We start from the raw sequence: 9639 nt of genomic DNA on the forward strand, positions 1-9639 counted from the left end.
GCGATTGGCTGGCAACCGGTTCAGGGTGTTCCCCACCTACTGCCCGAAGACAGCTGGGAAAGGCTCCAGCACATCCGCCGCAACTCTTGTGAGGATAAAGCATATCGGAAAATGGATGGATGGATGGATAAATGTGTTCGGGACAGGGAGGGTTGGGGGGCTCGATTTGATGGTTACCCTCGGGGCCTAAAGTCGGACCTGGGTATTGCTCCTGTTAGGAACCGGACTGTTCCCATTTTGTCGATCAGCTACAGTTGGGGATTCCCGTGACCCATGGAATTCCTGCAAAAACATCCACTTCTAATCCAAACCAGGTGTTGGGTTCTCGTCAAATATGTCATGTCTCGTGTTGCCACTACCACTTGGGTGAAATGCTAAGGTAACTGAATGTCAGAACGGAAGGTTTGTATAAGCGAATACTGAAAATTAATTACGTACTTTCAGGAAAATTAACATCTTGATGACGTTGCCAGGCGGTGACAAGGCATTTCGCAGAATGACTCGATAACAAAAGCAAAGAGCAGGTCACGGGAACAGTCATCAAGTGCAATGACTGACTGGCGACCCGGCATTCTTTAAATCAGGGGTCCCCAACCTTTTTTGCACCACCGACCAGTTTATGTCAGACAATATTTTCAGGGATCGGCATTTAAGGTGTGGCGGAAATAATTCAACAAAATAATATGGTATGAGCTGCATGAAAACTGGTGTTACAAATATAATAATAAACACAAGGCGCGTCTAATCTGGCCGCAACACTCTGATCGCTATGGTCATGTTTAATGCCTTCAAAATACGATACAATGCAAATTCAAAGTGGCTGAAAATGATGACTCACCACAGCCCCGAGCTTGATTTTCTGCAACCAGACGGTCCCATCTCGGTGTAATAGGAGAAAATGACACCTGAAGTGTGTGGTTTATGTCCAGTCTACTTCGTAATTTTGCTTTAGTCGCCGTTGCTGCAGAAACAGGTAGGATGTCGGAAATAGCAACAGTGCTATTGTGGCGATCTCAGAGTATTCAGCCATAACTTTAATTCAGTTGTCTCAAACGTACTTTTAAGGCCGCCGTCATTTGCGATCTCCAGCAGTTTTTTTACTCATTTTGCGAGCTGCGGCGTTTTGTTTTTTTTTGCGTAATTGGTCATGTGACGGAGAATCGTGGCTTGATGTGTGTCAAGCGTGACACAGACGGATGTCACGGAGAGTCCGGTAATTTTTCAAAAAGAAACATCTTTCGTCTTCCGAAATAAATCAAACGGAATTAAGGCAAGTTCTTTCCCAGCACCAAATGCCCTGCGGACCGGTAGCGGTCTGCGGACTGGCAGTTGGGGACCCCTGCTTTAAATGACATCACTCGCCGGAGATTGCCGAACAAAAGCATTTACATTGTTGCTATCGGTCTAACTATGAACCTGATTGGGACACTATGGATATATTACTCAAAAAAATGGTTGGCTAAGTTTACTTGACCTTTTATAACACATATGTACTGATTAATCGTGCATTCTGTTTCAAATTATACTTTGTCTAACAAGTTGAATTGGGGTTCAGTGAAAACCTCAGAAAGTACATTTCCATACAGCTTTTCAAGACAAAATAACACATCGGGAACGCACTCTTAAAAGTACACAAAAAAACACGTGGTAAGAGTCAGCGAAAGTTGCCTTATTTTTCTTTTTTTTTTTTAATCTTTGGTCGAAATTTGAGATTTTGCAGATGTTTGTAGAAGTCCATCTTTATCCCTGCCTTGTCTTCGAAAAATGACACTCCCATGCAATAAAAGAGAATTCTCTGCACGGAGCATGAACTTTCCCAGAACATAAGCAATAGAACCTCTTACTCAACTTAACCCGACCAAAGATTTGACATTATTGCTGTCCATTATTCATTTGATTAGGACTTTTTTGTATTTTCCTTCACAATGCCAAAAGGTTATTCATTGAAGATTAGGACATTTATTCTTGTGGTTGTAGTACAGTTTACATCTAAGGCCACCTGTGTTGCAGGAGTAGGTGGTGTAAATGTCATTTGAAACTTCTTTGTTATGGTCTTAGATATTTATTTCAAAGATACACACAAATCTGCATGACACATCTGTTGCTGACTGTGACTCATTAAAACGTGGTTCGAGTAGAGCCAGCAAAGCAATAAAGCAAGTATTCCGTATGTGTGCGCCAGATGCAAGACACAAAGAAAAAAAAAATACAAATCAGTCAATTTGACTTTTTGATGTGTCCCATGTGAGCTTTTGTCAATGTTTTTATAGTGACAAAGCAGCCACAACCAGACTCGTATATTGACGTTTAAAAGTTTACTTGCATGGTGATTGATTCGGTTAGAACGTTCTCAAAAGGGGAACAGACGCAAAAGTCATACGTAAGTTATGTATATGATTTATGAGGAAAATGATATTGGCTTGCATTTTCAATTCTATCAATTTGTTTTGGGGAGATCACCCAAAATGTATGTGGACATCTTTACTTTATCCACTTCAACCTCTGAAAATATCACTAGGAATAGACTATCCAGGGCGGCCTGGTGGTCCAGTGGTTCATGCGTCGACCTCACAGTGCAGCCCCGGCCTCCCTTTGTGGCGTTTGCATTGTTCTCCCCGGGCCTGCGTGGGTTTTCTCCGGGTACTCCGGCTTCCTCCCACAGTCGAAAAAACATACATGGCAGGCTGATTGAACACTCTAAATTGTCCCTAGGTGTGAGTGTGAGTTTGGATGGTTGTTTGTCTCTGCGTGCCCTGCGATTGGCTGGCAACCGGTTCAGGGTGTCCCCCGCCTACTGCCCGAAGACGGCTGGGGTAGTCTCCAGCGCCCCCCGCGACCCTTGTGAAGATAAGCAGATCGGAAAATGGATGGATGGATGAATGGATGGATCCATGGCTAATTTGTAAGAAAATGAGGAAACGAGCATCTTACATGCTGCGTCTCTCTCTCTCATGGTGGCTATATTTGGGGAGGAAACTGGAGTTCCCAGAGAAAAGCCACACAGGCACGAGGAGAACATGCAAACTCCACACAGGAAGGCAGAGGTAGAGAATTGAACCCTCTACCTCTGCATTGTGAGGCTGATGTGCTAACCAGTCGGTCGGCCCCCGTAGGCTTTATTAAAAAATAAAAATTAAAAAAACACGTAAAAGCATTTGTTTTTATCCATTTTGAAAACTATGGAAGTGTACCGTCATGCTTGTAGTATTATAGTAGGTCTGACCTTCAGGGGAGTGACTGACTTGATGAGGGCTTAATACAGGGGTGTCAAACTCATTTTTGTCGCGGGCCACTTTGGAGGGCCATTATGACAGTGAAACCACAAAAATGTTTAATCCTCTCATTGCATTATTACTTGTACACAACAAATTCATGAATTACTACCTTTGAAAACAGTCAATTATAACGTTATCTATGACAATGTTTGACATTTCGGTGCAAAATTTAGCAAGGGTCATGCAATTTCACACCCATGATGTGCTTTCGTGGGCCACATAAAATGATGTGGAGGGCCGAATCTGGCCCCTGAGACTTGGGTTTGACACCTGTGGCTTAGTAGATCTTAATTTATTTTGTGATGTTGCCCTTAATTATCATTGGCAATTGTAAACTAAGATGTTCCTTTTTTTCGTGAAAATATCGTTGAATCATATACAACAGTAAATCATGTATGATAGTAAAAGCACAGATGAGGGTTTAGAATCCACTCAAGTCCAAATGCGTTCCTTGCAACGTTTGCAGGTGCACATACACGTTTGCATCGTGAAGCAGTGTCTGAGGGCACTTGGCATTTTTTTTTGTGCCAGGAGGTCCATGAAGGGAATGTTGTCCTAAAGGCCTACTGTGGAATGTACTAGTCAAACACTATATAGACCTGCCCTCACACTCCACTATCCTCCCCTCACATGTTGAGAGAAAACATCTCCTACATCTGTAACATTAAAAACACACTTAAGGACAGTATTTCCCATTTTTAAATGTGGTACTTACACGTGGATCCCAAAGGCCTGAAAAGATTTATGATATTCATGAACATACTACTCTTATGTGAATACTTTTAATGGGTTACTCTATAGAAGAGCCCGTATATGACTGACCTAATATCTCCTACTGTGTTGTCTGCATAAAAGCAGCAATGGCACATTTCACGGTAAAATATTTACATCACATATACAGAGCGACAGCTTGTAAACTGGATATGTTTGCATACAACTTTCGAGGCTTCATTCTGCCAGGAAAGTGGCGACTTAATTCTATTTGTGGCCGGGAAAGAAAAAAAAAACACTTTTTCTCAAGACCTTCTTTAGTTAACAAGGATTTTATTTTGGCACTGAATCTTTGCACCATGATAACAGTGATTTGCTGATCGGAATTGTTCAATGAAAAAGTCGTCATGGCAACAGCCTGGCCAGGGATGCTGCTTCCACAATTGGTGGGAGCGTGTGGGGTAAGGGGGTGGTGTGGGATAGGTGTGGAACATTCAAGCAGTTAAATTTCGAACAGCTTTTGAGTGCCTTCAATTCAGACACGAAGTCCAACACACACACATTAGTAGGAGCAAGGCCATTATTAATACATAAAGCTTCATTTTAAAGAAAAAATTAAAAAGAAAGTCTGCTTAGCAGTTCGCTTTAACAACCGAAAGCGAACGATATAATCTGTGAACTCGATTTATTTATTTCACGGAATTTCCCCTCCTGATGAAAAAAAGGAAGCAATTATTTCAAGGTGGTATTTATTTTTCTCCGGCGGATGACACAACCCAGCAACTAATTAGAGCAATATTAAAACATTAAAATGCCCTTTCACATTACTTTTATGACAAGTGTGCCATGCTCGGGTTGCAGATTCCATTCATTTCATTTCCAAGTGTAAAAACAAGTTCATCACTGTCAAAGTGATAAAACACTGTATTTTAACACATATAAAAGCAACTGCCTTGATTTTGAAGGCATATTTTCCTTCAAATATTGAAATAAAATGTCCCTTATATGACTTCGAGGTTACAATGTATTTCTGAACCAGTTCGACATATCCCGAATGACGTCCTAACTTTGTGAGTGAGAGTAACCCATGCTAGAATGGTGCTTCATGGGGTCCCATAAGTACCTAAGTCATCATATTTAAAATTTAAAAAAAAAACTTTTTTATTTTTACTGCACATGAATTAATTAGCATTTTCGAAAAAGAAAATGTCATGGCCGAAAAGCTGATTGCATGAGGGAGTCTGGAGAGTGCTAAAAGTACGGTAAATGAAATTCGCGCTAAAGACTCGCACGATGAAGAACAAACTTGCAAGGGTAATATCAACACAAGATGCATTTCAAACATCCATAAAAAAAAAAAAAAATCTCTTTCCAAGGTGACATTAGCATTTTCATCTGTGCTCCATTACACTGTGCTGTACATCTGCCATTATCCTTGTTGAGGCCTTTTTGGGGTTGTTTTGATCATGTGTTTGGATGATGAGAAATGTTGAGACTTTTGTGCTTTGTTTGTTTCAAGGTTATTAGTCCCAGCCCTCGCTCATTTCTCAACATGGATGTCTGCAAGTCATTATCCAATCTTCGTCGCGCTGGAACTAACAAGTGGGCCCACCACCTAATAATTGATTTGTATCTACATGCAGTATTTCGTCGCTGGCATGGTGAGAAATATTAGCCCGTGGCGAATGCTGATCTTACCTGATCTTTTCGTCTTTTGTCCGGCAAACCGCTGCCAGTATTTTGTGTCTTTCTGTCCAAAGGGAGCAACGATCGTTATTCGCATCAATGTGTTTACAGAATATAGTTCAATCCATCATCCAATATCTGAGCCACTTATCCTCACAGGAGTGCTGGAGCCTATCCCAGCTGTGCACGCACGCACGCGCGCACATGGGCAACAGCCACAACAGACCTGAACATGAACGAAAACGAAAAATAAACCAGATACAAGACAGGACTTACTTTCCTTTGAGTACGGACCCCAAAATAGGGTCAAGTGCCCATCTCTGCAAGTTTTTGTGAGAGATCATTTACATGATCAGCATTTTCACATGTATGAAAATCCTTAATTAATAATAATAACATACAATGATATTATCAAAGGTAAGACTGGCCAACACATTTTTACATTTTTTTTTTAAATCGGAGATGCAAGTAAACATTTCCAAGAGAAAAATGGGACAAAACAACCCCATTGTGTTTTTGTGTATATCAAGTATGGAGTATGGTCAGGAATACTAAAGAAAGAGCAAAACAAATATTTTGGTCAGGTTTTGACTCGTAGCTTCTTCTCGCTCACCACAAGCCCTCCGTGACATTGAAAGGTTCCCTATGGTGTCAATGAATGGCCCGCAATGAGAGTCATTGAATTGGTTTACACATAACCATCGTAATACACATGCCAATGCATCAGTAGGCGAACGCGCTAAGAGGCTATTTAGCTGAGCAAACCCAACTGAAGAATCCATTCAGGCGTGTCAATGGGCGTGTTGTATAAGACGCTCGCTCTCTGAAGGGTCATGGGCAGGGGTGCCCAGAACAATTTTGGGCTGGTTATCTAAGGTCTAAGGCAGGGGTGGGCAAACTTTTTGGCTCGGGGGACACATTGACTTTTAAAATTTGACAGAAGGGCCAGGTCAGCACGAGCTATGGTACATTAAAAAAAATAAACTGCATTTGTTGACAGTCCATATCAAACATCAACAGAACAAAAGCATGAAAGTACTGTATTAATATACATTTTTAAAATGACGACAGTGTTGTTGATGACCTATTTTAGCCTGTGCATTTCTGCAGATGGGTTGTGATCAGACCAGTAGAAGTAGAGCGATACAGAGGTCCTAGGTGGTCGAAAAGATCCCCCCCCCCCCCCTGTGTTCTGCAACTTCAAGTCAATGCGCCACCTGGCGGTGAAATGCCTGTCTTCGGCGGGCCGGATTAAAAAGACCAACGGGCCGGATTCGGCCCGCGGGCCGTAGTTTGCCCATGGTCTAAGGTATCCAGAGGTTGTTGCTTGGTGCTCTTTCCTGATCCTTGCCAGCATTGGCGATTCTAGGATTAATTCCGGGCGGTTAGCACGTCAGCTTCACAGTGCAGAGGTACCGGGTTCGATTCCAGCTCCGGCCTCCCTGTGTGGAGTTTGCATGTTCTCCCCGGGCCTGCGTGGGTTTTCTCCGGGTGCTCCGGTTTCCTCCCACATTCCAAAAAAACATGCATGTCAGGCTGATTGGACGCTCTAAATTGTCCCTAGGTGTGAGTGTGGGCGTGGATGGTTGTTCGTCTCTGTGTGCCCTGCGATTGGCTGGCAACTGATTCAGGGTGTCCCCCGCCTACTGCCCGGAGATGCCTGGGATAGGCTCCAGCACCCCCCGCGACCCTAGTGAGGATCAAGCGGTTCGGAAAATGGATGGATGGATGGATGGATTAATTCCCATTACAGTACTATTAATTTGTGCATTACTAATGCCTATAGCGAGCGGCACAGTGGTCAAATGACTAGCATGCCGGCCTCACAGTGCAGAGATGCAGGGTTAGATTCCGGCATCGGCCTCCCTGTGTGGAGTTTGCATGTTCTCCTCGTGCCTGTGTGGGTTTTCTCCGGGTTCTCTGGTTTCCTCCCACATTCCAAAAACATGCATGGCAGACTGATTGAACACTCTTAAATGGTCCCAAGGTGTGACCGGGGGTGTGAATGATTGTTTGACAATGTGTGCCCTGCGATTGGCTGGCAACCGGGTACAGGGTGCCCCCCACCTACTGCCCGAAGACAGCTGGGATAGGCTCCAGCACCCCTGCGACCCTTGTGAGGATAAAGCGGTTCAGTAAATGGATGGATGGACTTATTCCATGCCCCTCACCCCCCACCCCCCACACACACACATTTTCACTCATTCAGTCCCTAACTCCAATAATAACTTTAGCACAACACCTTTATATTTAACAGCGAGCACACATGCTCCACACGTTTTTGTTCTGCTGACATGGAAAGGAGATCAAATCAACGCACAATACGGTCAATGATTTCACAACCCAACCCCAAAAACCAACAATGGTGTGAAGGTGAGAAAGTAAATGGACTTGAAGACTTGTTATTGTGCACTGTTGCTCACCTCCATGGAATGACGAGGGTGATCTGGGGTGGAAAGTGGAAGCAAGCGACCCCAATACGGTTCACATGCTCAGCAAAATAATACATTTAAAGAGCCGTGACAGAAGCCTATCCCAGGTCACTTTGAGCAAGAGGAGGGCAGTCCACCTTGAACTGGTCTACAATCGTAGGGAACAAAAAAACTATTGGTTAAGGACAAGCTATAATGTTCACCTAAAAAGCATGTTTTTGGAATGTGGGAGGAAGATGGAACATCAGGAGAAAAAGCACACGCAACATGGTTTTTGGTTTCCCTGCAGCAGGTTTTGCTGGCATGCGATCCAGTTCATTCCTGCTCGCCTCACACATGGTTCTTGACACCTAACACTTGCAGAAAAAATGTCCTGGATGCCTAAACTCTGTGTGACTGCTAACCACCTGAGGGTCTTGACCTGGGTTTTCCGGAAGTGGGGCTATCTGCGGTCCCATCGAGAATCATTCTCAGCAGTGCAGCTGCTATTTACCAGCATCAGGAAGATCCACACAGGATGCTCCAGGCTCATTGGTCACTTCCTGTCATCCTAAACGTGTCAGCTGACGTTTTTATTTATTTATTTATTTTTTTAACTATCCAGGAAGTAGAGGAATGCTACATATACTGATCATGAAGTACTTAGTATGACGAGCTGTGTTCTTGGCTCAACCCAGCATGTTTGTTGTGCAAATAGAACCCTTTTACAAAGATATTAATGCTCCAATCTGACTGAATTACATAGCTAGTTAATTGTAGAGGTTGTAGTTTGCAGTGTACGACTGCACTGCATCATCAGAAAAATAAAATAAAACACTTTAACTGATACAAAAAAATTAAATAATAGATCAACAAACCACAGCCACGTTTTTCCTTGTTAGCCTAAATGAAAAAAATAACGACATGCATTATTGCTGTTCTTAGTGTTACTGTTGTTTTATGAACGATACAAATATTTATATGACTGAAAATTCTAATGTATTTTGTCAAATTTATTTTCATTTGAATGATAACTGGTAATCTGCCATGTCATTAAATATTTTAACCAGAGCAGTATGAGTGCAGTGATGTGGTCTATAACCCGACGTGAAGATGCTGTAGTAGTTGTTCACTGTTGAGAAATAGTTGAGCTGCTGAGACGCAACATTTTCGTTGATTTTACTTGAAAAGGTAGGATTTGATTTGGGCCTGTAATTGTTGATTATGGTTTTGTCTAAATTGTGGGGGGGGGGGGGGGTTGTTTTGTTGTTTTAAATAGTGACTTAATAACAGCTGTTTTCAGGGTCTCTTCGAAGAGTAGACTACGGGCTATCCAAATTTGGTTCTCAAGGGCCACCGTCCTCCATGTTTTCAACGTGTCCCTCCTACAGCACACCTGATTCGAACAATCAGGATTAATTTCAGGCTTCTGCACAGCTTGCTGATGAGCCGATCATTTGAATCAGGTGTGTTGGAAGAGGCAAACATCTAAAACATGGAGGACAGCAGAACTTGAGAGCCGGAGATGAACATGCCTGGCTTAGACACATGTTTAT

Source organism: Hippocampus guttulatus, chromosome 11 (assembly GCF_054856545.1).
Source record: "Hippocampus guttulatus isolate MCC_2025c chromosome 11, RoL_Hgut_1.0, whole genome shotgun sequence".
Classification (NCBI taxonomy): Eukaryota; Metazoa; Chordata; class Actinopteri; order Syngnathiformes; family Syngnathidae; genus Hippocampus; species Hippocampus guttulatus.